This window comes from Pongo pygmaeus, chromosome 6, assembly GCF_028885625.2.
Source record: "Pongo pygmaeus isolate AG05252 chromosome 6, NHGRI_mPonPyg2-v2.0_pri, whole genome shotgun sequence".
In the NCBI taxonomy this organism is placed as follows: domain Eukaryota; kingdom Metazoa; phylum Chordata; class Mammalia; order Primates; family Hominidae; genus Pongo; species Pongo pygmaeus.
In genome coordinates, this window is record NC_072379.2 from 12,369,927 (window position 1) to 12,383,682 (window position 13,756).

At 48.9% G+C, this 13,756-nt stretch overlaps 1 protein-coding gene across 2 annotated transcripts in view; it reads right to left on the reverse strand.

Annotated features, from left to right (window-relative positions):
- LOC129041192 (NADPH--cytochrome P450 reductase) overlaps positions 1–6,233 on the reverse strand; it is a 71,471-nt gene extending 65,238 nt beyond the window's left edge. Inside the window, exon 1 of one of the 2 annotated variants that reach the window (XM_054496555.2) lies at positions 6,139–6,233. The gene's annotated coding sequence lies outside the window, so the exon portion shown is untranslated. Of the gene's footprint in view, positions 1–5,496 lie in introns of both variants that reach the window. The other variant, XM_063668200.1, reaches the window with a different exon arrangement.
- Between the last annotated feature and the right edge of the window lie 7,523 nt (positions 6,234–13,756).

Below are 13,756 nucleotides of genomic sequence, written 5' to 3' on the forward strand. Positions count from 1 at the left end.
TGGGAGGCAGAGGTTGCAGTGAGCTGAGATTGTGTCACTGCACTCTGAACAACAGAGCGAGAATCTGTCTCAAAAAAAAAAAAAAAAAAAAAGACTAAAAACTTACAGGACTTGGTGGTGGTGGGAGACCCAGAATGGAGAGGAAGGGAAAAGGGACAGGAGTCTTTTGTCCTTGGAGCTTCAGGGCCCAGGAAGTCGGTGAGGCCACTGACAGATAGAGCTCTTGTTGTGGAGGTTTCGGGTAGATGGGCTGGGAGCTTTTGATCACTGCTGTGACGCTGAATGACTCCTGAGTTTGCAAATCATGTTACGTAAGGAATGCGTCCAACGTGTCCATGTTAAGACTGTGTGGTTTCGTGAGAAGTCAAAGGGTCTGAAGCCCTTCACCAAAACCAACAGTGGCTTTTCTTCACAAGACCACAAATACCTGATGGAACGTTTTCTGATGCCTGGACTGCGTACCAGCCAAACTGCACTCTGAATGATCCCGGGCACCACTGGCTAATGCACTCTCCTGTGTATTCAAGAACTGCCATCCCTGTTTGCAGTGTTGAAAACTCAACCCAGGTGACCTACAGTCACTATATATGAGTTCAGAAAGTTCAGAAAGGTGACCATAGTTCACGTGTTCCTAACCAACCCTGCAAACCTTTGTACAGACCCGGCCTACCCAATGCACTGATGATGGATGCCCACGAAGATCAAAGTATCACTAGGACACAGTGCTCTAAGAACACCGGCATCACCACCGCAGAGGTGATGTGACGCTGAGCTCAGAAACAGGGCTGTAGGAAAAAGTGCTGAAGATAAAACGAGGGCAGATAAATAGAATGAGTAAGCACTGTTCTTAACTTTCACCTAGAAATAAATTACATCTGTTCCAAGTTAGAGGACACGCCCCACAGTGCCCCATCTTCCTCCTCATTATTACATCCAAGTAGACAAAAGGCAACTTTTCCCCTTCTATTCTCCTACCAGATGTCTCCTAAAGAATTCAATTCTTATAAGCTGGGCATGGTGACTCATGCCTGGTAATCCCAGCACTTTGGGAGGCTGAGGCGGGTGGATCACTTGAGGTCAGGAGTTTGAAACCAGCCTGGTCAACACGGTGAAACCTCATCTCTACTAAAAATACAAAAAAAAATTAGCCGGGCGTGATGGCACGCGCCTGTAATCCCAGCTACTTGGGAGGCTGAGGCAGGAGAATTGCTTGAACCTGGAAGGCAGAGGTTGCAGTGAGCCAAGATCACACCACTGCACCCCAGCCTGGGCAAAAGACTGAGACTCTGTCTCAAAAAAAAAAAAAAGAATTCAACTCTTGGAGAACAGTCCACAGCTGACAGCACTACAGTCTGGCCACCAACATATTCTAAGTTAGCCTTGAAACTGACGCATTTCGGGAAACTATGTGTACAATTCTCTCAGCTATGTACAGATGCTGCACAAAGGAGATCTGAATGCCACACCCTCCAGCACTCCAATTAAAGGACAATTCTTAGATATCCCCCTATCCAAGTCACCTCTTTACCAAGTGAAATAAATAAGCTTCACACATCAACAGTTTGCTGCACAAGCCACCAGAAGGATCAGGTTCCCTGGGGGTTTGTTCACAACACGTCCGAGCATCAACTGAGTTGCCACACCGACGAGCGTCAGGAGTAACAGTTACTGGGCTGGGCGCGGTGGCTCATGCCTGTAATCTCAGCGTTTTGGGAGGCTGAGATAGGAGGCTCACTTGAGGCCAGGAGTTTGAAACCAGCCTGGTCAACATAGCCAGACCCCACTTCTACAAATAACAATAAATAAATAAATATATAGAGAGAGAGAGAAAAGGAAAGAAACAAACAAACTGATGAACGTGGCTCCAGTGAACCCAACCACCTGGAGCCACCAATCTGCAAAGAACCATGGTCTGCCCCATGGAATTCCACCATCTTCTCTCCCTCTTTTATGCATACACACACACACACACACACACAGATGCAGACAGGCGTGTGCACACTAATCCCAACAAGAACACAACTGACGTAAACGTCTCGCGTGAGGAGGAAAAACTTTTAAGATGTAGAGCTCTAAAACAGTATGATTACAAATTTAGACACAGTAAAAATTTCCCAAATGGTTGTTCATTCACCCAGAGAGGATATTAGGCAGTAAGAGAATATTCAGTACAAAAAAACACTGTTCCTGAGCCGGACATGGTGGCGGACGCCTGTAATCCCAGCTACTCGGGGGGCTGAGGCACAAGAATTGCTTGAACCCAGGAGACAGAGGTTGCAGTGAGCCAAGATCGCACCACTGCACTCCAGCCTGGGTGACAGAGTGAAACTCTGTCTAAAACAAACAAACAAAAAAATACTGTTCTGAGCTAGTCACACAGCTCTGGCCTTTTAAAACACCGCCCCATCTCTTCGCATGGTTCCTAGGACCATTTCAAACAAGTGCCACCACGCGACCTCAGCCTCATGCAATCTGCACCCTACATGCCCCCAGAGCTGGTGTGCCTGGGTGGGCTCAGAGAACTCCTAGCAATCCTCCGAGACCCAACTCAAATATCACCTCTCCCCTGGAGCTCTGCTGTGGAAACAAACAGCAGGCTCAGTACTAATAAAAGCCTCACCCCATCATCTTGAGAATGAATGCAACACACCGTGCCATTCTTGTTGAATTGTATGCTTGCTTCCCTCCCTGTGAGAGTTCTCAAGTGCCCGAACCAGAACCTACACGTATCCTAAGGTGGGATGTGTGCTTTTTTATGTGTCATGCTACAGGGATCCAAACAGCGCCAAGAAGATGAAGAAGGACCCACTGTTGAAAGGGTAACACATTCTGAGCTGTCCCAGAGGCAGGTGGAGTGGGGATTCTTTCTCTGACTTTAGTGATGAAGAAACTAAGGCTTGGTATAGGTAAGTGACCTCTGACTCAGATGCTTCTCCCACCTGCCCGGCGGGTCCAAATTTCTGCCCAATGCCAGATGACAAAACTGCACAGCAAAACAAGTTGTTGTTTTTGGGGTTTTTTTTTTTTTTTTTTTTTGAGACAGAGTCTCACTCTGTCACCTAGGCTGGAGTGCAGCGGCGCGATCTCTGCTCACTGCAACCTCCGCTTCCCGGGTTCAAGTGATTCTTCTGCTTCAGCCTCCCGAGTAGCTGGCATTACAGGTGCACACCACCACACCCGGCTAATTTTTGTATTTTTAGTAGAGACGGGGTTTCACCATGTTGGCCAGGCTGGTCTCGAACTCCTGACTTCAAGTGACCTGCCTGCCTCAGCCTCCCAAAGTGCTGGGATTACAGGCGTGAGCCACCGTGCCCAGTCAATTTTTGTATTTTTTTATAGAGACAGGGATTCGCCGTGTTGCCCAGGCTGGTCTCGAACTCCTGGACTCAAGCAATTCACCCACCTTGGTCTCCCAAAGTGCCAGAATTACAGGTCTGAGCCACTATTCCCAGCCTAGAATTGGCATTTGAAAGTCTTTTAAGGCTGTAGCCACCTGGGAGGCTGTGTGCTAATGAGCACAGAATATTTGGCCAGGTGGTGGGTACTTGTAATTCCAGCTACTTGGGAGGCTGAGGCAGAATTCAAGCAAGGAGAATTGCTTGAACCTAGGAGGCGGAGGCTGCAGTAAGCCTACTGTGCTCCAGCCTGGGTGACAGAGTGAGACTCCATCTCAAAAAAAGAAAAGAAAAGAAAAGAAAAGAAAATTGTCATTTCTCCATTTCACCTTTTTCTAACTTTAATTTTTAAGTGAGTCTGACATATAATAAAAAGTTAAATCCCAACATGCTCAATTGAGGCCACACACAGTGCTAGTGCCAGAGCTTGACCTCTGTTTCTCTGGCTCCTCCCTAAAGCACAAGGACATCGAGGCTCTTGTAGGGGTGGCCAGCCTCTCTGGAACCATGAAAGGTCCTATAACTTCATTAGCTCCCATCAGAAAAAAAAAAAGAAGTAAGAAAGCCAGGCACGGTGGCTCACACCTGTAATCTCAGCACTTTAGGAGGTCAAAGCAGGAGGACCACTTGAACCCAGGAATTTGAGACCAGCCTGGGCAACATGGCAAACCAAATCTCTGTAAAAACACTTAAAAAATTAGCTGGGTGTGGTGGTGTGTGCCTGTACTCCCAGCTACTTGGGAGGCTGAGGAGGGAGGATTGCTCGAATCCTGGAGGTTGAGGCTGCAGTGAGCTATGATTGCACCACTGCACTCCAGCCTGCACGACAGAGTGAGACCTGTCTCAAAAAAAAAAAGTTACTTAAGAGCTAAATTATTTTTAACTTGAAATGTTCCACGGACTTCACGAGTAAATGTTCTGGATTTGCCAAGCAGTTTTATTTCAATTGGCCTGTCTCCTAATTATACACACACTTACCTAACACAGATCCTGATTTTCAAGGGATTAAGGGTGGATCAACCCAGAGTCAACCAATAGCAGGTCCTAAAATTCAGGTATGTCTGGCAGCAAACATCCTTTGTGGCATTTACAAACTCCTACTACCCAGGACGATCCACACCTGATTTACGTTGGCTGCGGTCAATGATGCTGCTTTCAGGAATATCCCTGGGTTGTTTCATTTCAAATCTACCTATTATTTTTTCAAGTGCTAGACCTGAAGAATTTTGGAAAATTAAGATCACTCCTAAGTTTCCACACCACCACACAACTGGCAGCTAGCATCCCATTCTCTGAAATGCGGATGTTGTACAAATACTTTTTATAATAAGCTATCTGCTCAGCGAAACAGTCTCCAACATTAGATGGTATGAAGGTCATAAGTAGCTCAAAAACCACTCTCTTAAAAGGAAACTAAGAACTCCTAAGACAGCCCTCCTGCCAGAAAAAAAAGGAAGTGGACCTTTCTGGGTTCCCTGGTTTACTAACTGGGCCTTTGGAGCTGTTCTGACCAAGCCAACCCCATAACCACTCAAAAGGGATTTCCGTAGGTAGAACTTGCAAATGGTTAATGAATCAATGCCTTCTCCATAAAACAAGGCCCGAGGAATTACAGCAGTGAACAACGGTGGGGATACTGGATCCCACAGGGTTCCATAAACGTTCTGCTTACAAGGAGGATTAAAGTTCTTGATGCCACTCTCTGGGACCCTGTCTTGATCCTCAGAATCTCAACCCTGTGGGGAGAGCAGGGTGGCTGTCTTAATACCAGACCCACTGATCAGAAAACAGAGGCTCCAGGAGGTATCTTGCTATTGTGTCAAGAATCAAACCAGGGCCACCTAGTCCAGTCCTGTCTCCTTTTGTGCTGGCATCGTTCTCCAGCTTGGCCAAGCTCAGAGGCAAGGCAAAGGCTGCAGCTTTAAGGGTTTAAGAGAGGAGACAGCCACTTTCATTGAAACAGTCCGAAACTCCTTATTACTGGTCACCAGTTTACACAACGGTAACTCGCTTTGAAAAACAATACGCAAAAAGTCGAGGTCAAGCTCACTGAAACCTCCACTCTCCTCCCCCTGGCGCCCAAGAGACCGTGAACTCTTACCCAATTGCTCCCCCGAGCTAAGGGTGTCCCGGCTCCCCCAGGAGAGCCGGGTACCTGTGTTGTGGGGGCCGCCGAGACACCTGCCTGCGAGGGGCACTGCCCTCAGGGATGCAGGCCGGGCTGGGGGGCTCCCGTGATCCATCGACTCAGCCCACCTGATGCTGCAGGGTTAGATTCGGGTCCTATTAGCATGCGTCGAGCGCCTCTCACGTTAAGTACCCCTAGAATTCGCTGCCTCCCGAGGCCCATTCATTGTACAGATGGGGAAACTGAGGCTCGGAGAGTTAAAGTGGCTTAGCCCGTGGGGGGCGGCGGCGCGGGGACTGGACCCCGAGCCCTGAGATACCGAGCCCTAACCCTCAGCCGAGGGCCTGCCGGGCTCTCTCGGACCAGGCTGTGGAAAAGTCGACCCTCAGGCCGCCGCGGGAGGTCAGCTCTAGGGGAAGGGCGACGCGGAGGAGGGCCGGGGTGGGAGCCATGCCTTCCGCCCGAGCGTCGAGCCAGACGCGCAGCGCCCCAGCCCGAGGGCCCACCCCGACGCAGAGAGCCAGGCGGCCGCGGCGAACTGAGGCGCCCGGCAAACCCCGAGTCCCGGGGCCCGACCTCACCCACCCGGCCGTCCCCGCGAAAGCTAGCACTCACCGCTGGCAGCCCGGCTGCTCTCTGCGGGCACCTGGGCAGGGCGCAGGCCCGCACCACTGAGGCGCTACCACCGCCTGCGCCGGCCGCGGGGGTGGGGGCGTGGCCATTGGGCCGCCGACCCGCCCATTTGAGCCGCGCGTGCATTCCCGGAGCCCTGCGTTTCCCCCTGCAAATTTGCGCTCTTGGTATGGCCCGGCCCGGCCACGCCCCCTCGCGGCTCGGCTGGGTCGCCCCGCGGAGAAATGAAAGTGCGTGGCTCCGGGGGTGGCGGAGTCGCCTGCCGACGGCGGCTGCGGCTTCTACAGCTCCGACCCTGCAGTTCACCGGGCCGGCTGCCCACCTTCCCGGGGATCACCGCAGAACCGTGGCTGTGCGCCCGCCGGTCTAGCCTCCTCCTTCGGGCCGCCGCTTGCTTGTGATCGCCACATTGTCTCCTCCACGGCCCTGTTTCCTCACCTGAAATTGGCGAGGCTTCAGGCCCAGGTCGTCTCCCTGGGTTCCCTCCATCCAGCCTGACGGCGGAGGGCGCGCGTTTGTTTTTAGAGACAGGGTCTCATTCTGTCGCCCAGGCTGGAGTGCAGTGGTGCAGTCACAGCTCACTGCAGCCTTCAACTCCTGTGCTCAGGCGATTCTCCCACTTCAGCCTCCCAGTAGCTGGGACTACAGGCGCGCCACCACACCTAGCTAATTTTATTTTATTTTATTTGCAGAGATGCGGTCTCGCTATGATGCCCAGGCTGGTCTCGAACTGGTCTCAAGTGATCCTCCCTCCTCGGCCTCTCAAAGCGCTGCGATTACAGGTGTGAGGCCCCACACGCTGCCTAGAGTTCGCATTTGAAGGCTGGCCTGTTGGGGGTGGGAAGTGACCAAGCAGGAGGCAAGCCCTGGATGGAAGAGGAGTGGGGGGATACAGAGAGCTTCTGGGGTTTGAAAAGTCTGGCAGCCTTGCTCAGGGTATGAAGCCCACCTCTGCCTCCTGCTATGGTTTCTACTTTACAGTGTCATGAAGATTAAGTGGTGTAACCTTTGTTCCTAAAGGATTTAGAGCAGGGCATTACTAAGTATTCTCATCGCCATTGTTATTATTACTACTACTATTATTATTACTAGCTGTGCTGTGAATTCCTTTTGCAACACTGTGCAACTCACTTCTCTCAGAGTCCCTTCTCCATCTTTTAAAAATACCCCAGGCGCGGTAGCTCACGCCTGTAATCCCAGCACTTTGGTAGGCCGAGGTGGGCGGATCACCTGAGGTCAGGAGTTCGAGACCAGCCTGACCAATATGGCAAGACCCCCGCCTCTACTAAAAATACAAAAATTAGCTGGGCATGGTGGCGGGTGCCTGTAATCCCAGCTACTGGGGAGGCTGAGGCAGGAGACCCTCTTGAACCCGGGAGGCAGAGGTTGCAGTGAGCCCAGTTCACACCACTGCACTCCAGTGTTGCCAACAGAGTGACACTCCATCTCACACAAAAATATATAAATTAATATATAAAATAATACATTATATATATAATATATATAATATTATATATAATATATAATATATATTATTATATTATATATTATATATAATATTATATATAATAATATAATATATTATATATTATATAAATGTTATATTTGTTATATTTATATATTATATAAATAATAACATATATATTATTTATTTTTTGAGACAGGATCTCTCCCTTTGTTGCTGAGGCTGGAATGCAGCCTTGACCTCCTGGGCTCAGGTGATCCTCCTGCCTCATCCTCCCTAGTAGCTGGAATTACAGGCATGGGCCACCACACCCGGCTAATTTTTGTATTTTTATTTTTCATTTTAAAGAAAGTTGATTGAAATGTTTTTGTAGAGATGGTGTTTTGCCGTGTTTCCCAGGCTGGTCTCAAACTCCAGACCTCAAGCAGTCCTCCCACCTTGGCCTCCCAAAGTGCTGAGATTACAGGTGTGAGCACTGCACCTAGCCTGATTTTTAAATTTTTTGTAGAGACAGAGTCTCACTATGTTGCCCAAGCTGGTCTTGAACTCCTGGCCTCAAGGGATCCCTTGCCTCGGCCTCCCAAAGTGCAGGAATTACAGGTGTGAGCCACCATTCCCATCCACTCTTCATCTTTAAAATATGGTGAAAATAGCAAAATCCTATATAAAGAGATTATTACCATGGCCCCGGTGCCAGGTTTCCTATGTCCAGGAACCAGTCCCTCCAACAGGCTGGATGAATACAGTAGCCCTCAGGGTGGGGCACAATACCTGTCCAATGAAGGAACTGAACTCCACACTCACCCCGGGAGAGAGCTGTGGAGAAATTCACCCAGATATCTGATACTCTGTGCCATCTTTTCAACACCCTGTTGGACATCTCCCCAGGATGTCCCAGTGAGGCTTCAAATTTGGACTTTGACTCCATGCCCCCTGCTTTTTTGTGAAACCAGAACTCCTAAAACACTGAGTCTTCTCTGTCTGCTAATAATATTATAACATCACTAAGGAAACATCAGGAAACAGGCATTTTACCTCTTTGGCCTTTTCCCATTGAACCAATAACTGGGTCCTATGGATTCTATCTCCAGAACCTCCTCTTGTCATCTTTTCTGCTGTCCCTGTTCCAGTTGGGGCCACGTGGGTTCACCGTTCACCTGGATGATCTCAGCAGCTTTTTGACTTTTTTGGGGGGGATGGAGTCTCACTGTGTCACCCAGGCTGCAGTGCAGTGGCACCATCTCAGCTCACTGCAACCTCTGCCTCCTGAGTTCAAGCGATTCTCCTGCCTCAGCTGCCTGAGTAGCTGGGATTACAGACTCGTGCCACCACAACTGGCTAATTTTTGTATTTCTAGTAGAGATGGGGTTTCACCATGTTGGCCAGGCTGCTCTCGAACTCCTGACCTCAGGTGATCCATCTGCCTTGGCCTCCCAAAGTGCTGGGATTACAGGTGTGAGCCACCGCACCTAGCCGGCTTCCTGACTGTTTATGTCACTTCTGGTTTCTGCTACACCCACTGGCAAGGAAGCTTCTCTCTCTTTTTTTTTTTTTTTTTTTTTTTGAGACAGGGTCTCACTCTGTCACCCAGGCTGAAATGTAGTGGTGAGATCTAGGCTCACTGCAACCTCCACCTCCTGGGTTCAAGTGATTCTCCTGCCTCAGCCTCCTGAGTAGCTGGGATCACAGGTGTGCACCACCACACCTGGCTAATTTTTGTATTTTTAGTAGAGACAGGGTTTTGCCATGTTGGCCAAGCTGGTCTCGAACTTCTGACCTCAGGTGATCTGCCTGCCTCAGACTCCCAAAGTGCTGGGATTACAGGCGTGAGCCACCGCACCGAGCTGAAAGCTTCTTTTCTTCAGTTACTGTCCTCCTCATTGTCCTACCTTCCTCTCCTTCCCCCTCCCCACCCCTACCCCAAAAAAACACTCTCACTAGCCAGCTGGGGGGAGAAAAAGTAGGTTGCATCCACATCTCACATATTACACTAATATAAATTCCAGATAGATAAAATATGTAAATGATTTTTTAAGAGAGAAGGAAAAAAGCCCCCAAAAGTCCGTGGGAGAATTGGTGTTAATAATCCCCAAGAGGCATTTCTAAATTATGAAATTATGACATAAACTCCAGAAGCCATAAATGAAAAGATTGAGAAATAATCTGGGCTGGGTACAGTGGCTCACGCCTGTCATCCCAGCACTTTGGGAGGCTGAGGTGGGAGGATCACTGGAGCCCAGGAATTCGAGACCAGCCTGGCCAACATGACGAAACCCTGTCTCTACTAAAAATACAAAAATTAGCTGAGCATGGTGGCGTATGCCTGTAGTCCCAGTGGGGGCTGAGACAGGAGAATGGCTTGAACCTGGGAGGCAGAGGTTGCAGTGAGCTAAGATTGCACCACTGCACTCCAGCCTGGGTAACAGACTGAGACTCCGTCTCAAAAACACAAAAACAAACAAACAAGGGGCCGGCAGGGCACGGTGGCTCACACCTGTAATCCCAACACTTTGGGAGGCCGAGGTAGGCAGATTACTTGAGGTCAGGAGTTTGAGACCAGCCTGGCCAACACGGTGAAACCTCATCTGTTAAAAATACAAAACATTAGCTGGGTGTGGTGGGCGCCTGTAATCCCAGCTAATCGGGAGGCTGAGGCAGGAGAATCGCTTGAACCTGGGAGGCGGAGTTTGCAGTGAGCCAAGGTTGCACCACTGCACTCCAGCCTGTGTGACAGAGTGAGACTCTGTCTCAAACAAACAAGGAAGGAAGCTCATTGCTTAAACAGAACAATCTCTGAGACAAATTGATAAAAGAAATATGTAAGGCACAGAACAGTAGGTATAGAATGTTACCATTTGTATGTTCTCAAACAATTGTGGTGGGAAATGAGGGAAGAACATATATACTAGGTATACATATTTGCCTGTATGTGCATGAAATACCTCCTGAAACAAAAACAAACAAAAAAAAAAAAAAAGGGGAGGGGGGTAAGGTTGGTTGTCTCTGGAGAACTGGGAGAAGGGAGACCAGGGACAAAGGAATATATTTCACTATATACTACTATGTATCATTCAAATTTTGTACCTTATGAATGTATTACTTATTCTAAGTCAAATACGTAAATACTTTTTTTTGTTTTAAATTAGAGACTGGGTTTCGCTCTGTCACCCAGGATGGAGTACAGTGGCGTGATCATGGCTCACTACAACCTCTGCCTCCTGGGCTCAGGCAGTCCTCCCACCTCAGTCTCCGAGTAGCTGGAACTACAGGTGAGCACCACCACACCTGGCTAATTTATTTTTTATTTTTTATTTGTTGTTGAGAGAGGGTCTCGCTATGTGGCTGGTCTTGAACTCCTGGGCTCAAGTGATCCTCCCACCTCGGCCTCTCAAAGCGCTGGGATTCCAGGTGTCAGCCTCTACACCCAACCCATAAATACTTTTTAAATACCCAAATAATCTTGCTGCTGGCCAAAGAACAAACTCTTTTACTTGCTCCCCAAATCTGAAGCATAGTGACTATAAACTTGATTTTCTTTTTTTTTAAGGTGGAGTATTGTTCTGTCGCCTAGGCTTGAGTGCAGTGGTGTGATCTTGGCTCACTGCAACCTCCTCCTTCTGGATTCAAGCGATTCTCCTGCCTCAGCCTCCAGAGTAGCTGGGACTACCGGTGCGCTCCACCACGCCCAGATAATTTTTTATATTTTTAGTAGAGATGGGGTTTCACCACTTTGGCCAGGCTGGTCTCGAACTCCTGACCTCAAGTGATCCACCTGCCTCGGCCTCCCAAAGTGCTGGGATTATAGGCATGAGCCAATGCATCCGGCTGAAAGGATAACTTCTTATCTTGTTTAGCATTTTCTTCTGGTCATTACAGCCATGCTGGTACATACATAATTGTTTTTCTGGCTGATTTTGACCTGTGACTTTCTTTTCTTCTTCTTCTCTCTTCTTCTTCTTCTTCTTCCTCCTCCTCCTTCTTCTTCTCTTCCTCTTCCTCCTCTTCTTCTTTTCTTCTTCTTTCTTCTTTTCTTTTCTCCGTCTTCTCCTCCTTCTTCTCCTTCCTCTCCTTCCTCTTCTCCTCTCCTTCCTCTTTTCCTTCCTCTCCTTCTTCTGTTTCCTCTCCCACCTCTCCCTCCCCTCCCTCTTCTTCTTCTTCCTCTTCCTCCTCTTCGTTCTTCTTCTTCCTTCCTCTTCCTCTTCTTCTCTTTCTTCTTTCTCCTCCTCCTCCTCCTTGTTCTTCTTTTCTTTTCTTTTTTAAATATAGAGACAGGCCAGGTGCGGTGGCTGACACCTGTAATCCCAACACTTTGGGAGGCCAAGGCAGGCGGATCACTTGAGGTCAGCAGTTCAAGACCAGCCTGGCCAACATGGTGAAACTCGATCTCTACTAAAAATATAAAAATTAGCTGGGTGTGGTGGTGGGTGCCTGTAATCCCAGCTACTCAGGAGGCTGAGGCAGGAGAATTGCTTGAACCCAGGAGGCAGAGGTTGCAGTGAGCCGAGATCACGCCACTGCACTCCAGCCTGGGATATATAGAGAGAATCCATCTCAAATAAATAAATAAATAAAGAGACAGGTTCTCACTATGATGCCCAGGCTGGTCTCAAACTCCTGGGCTCAAGCAATCCTCCTGCCTCAGCCTCACATAGCACTGGGATTCCAGGCATGAGCCACCATGTCCAGCCCTGTGCCTGATATTTTAGATGTTACCTCTGGAGTCCCACTGATGTGAGTTAGGCCATTTAAACCACAGCTCACCTCTCCTGCCCACACCCTTCCAACATTATTTATATACCTAATTTAATTCCTCTGTTAATCACTTTTATAATTTAAGTAGTAGCCTGGGGCCTTTGTTTTTTGATCCATGAACAGTATCTCTTAATATTGTACGATGAAGCTTCCCTTTCCCTTTGCTCTGTCCCTCTAAAACTTTAGCCGTCTGAACCTCTACATTTTCATTATTGAGCTTGATAACATCTATATTCTAAATATGTTTTCTGGCCAGGTAAGGTGGCTCCCAACACTTTGGGAGACCGAGGTGGGAGGATGGCTTGAGGCCAGGAGTTCAAGACCAGCCTGGGCAACACAGCAAGACCCTATCTCTACAAAAAAATTTTTAAAAATTAGCCAGGCTGGGCCAGGCACGGTGGCTCCTGCCTGTAATCCCAGCACTTTGGGAGGCCGAGATGGGAGCATCACTTGAGGTCAGGAGATCGAGACCATCCTGGCTAACACAGTGAAACCCTGTCTCTACTAAAAATACAAAAAAATTAGCTGGGCTTGGTGGCAGGCACTTGTAGTCCCAGCTACTCGGGAGGCTGAGGCAAGGGAATGGCATGAACCCGGGAGGCGGAGCTTGCGGTGAGCCAAGATTGCCACTGCACTCCAGCCTGGGCTACAGAGCGAGACTCTGTCTCAAAAAAAAAAAAAAAAAAAAAAAAATTAGCCAGGCTCAGCATGGTGGCTCATGCCTGTAATCCCAGCACTTTGGGAGGCAGAGGTGGGCATATCACCTGAGGTCAGGAGTTCGAGACCAGCTTGGCCAACATGGCAAAACCCTGTCTCTACTAAACAAATACAAAAATTAGCTGGGCGTGGTGGCAGGCGCCTATAATCCCAGCTACTTGGGAGGCTGAGGCAGGAGAATCGCTTCACCCCAGGAGGCGGAGGTTGCAGTGAGCTGAGATCGCGCCACTGCACTCCAGCCTGGGCAACAGAGTGAGACTCCATCTCAAACATAAAATAAATAAAATAAAAGCAGTGGAGCCAGGCATGGTGGCTCACACCTGTAATCCTAGCACTTTGGGAGACTGAGGCAGGGGATTGTTTGAAGCCAGAAGTTTGAAACAAAACTGGGCATCATAGCAAGGCCCCACCTCTACAAAAAAAAAAAAATCAGCCAGGTGTGGTGGCACGTGCCTGTAGTCCCAGCTACTCAGGAGGTTGAGGTGGGAGGATCGCTTGAGCCTGGAGGCTGAGGCTACAGTGAACTGTGATTGTGCCACTGCACTCCAGCCTGGGCAACAGAGCTCTCGGCCAACCCCATCTTTATGTTTTAAAAAAATAAAAATAAAAGATAAAATGAGAGCAGAGAAATAGGAGCGGGGGTGGCGGTTGCTGTCAAGTGCAAAG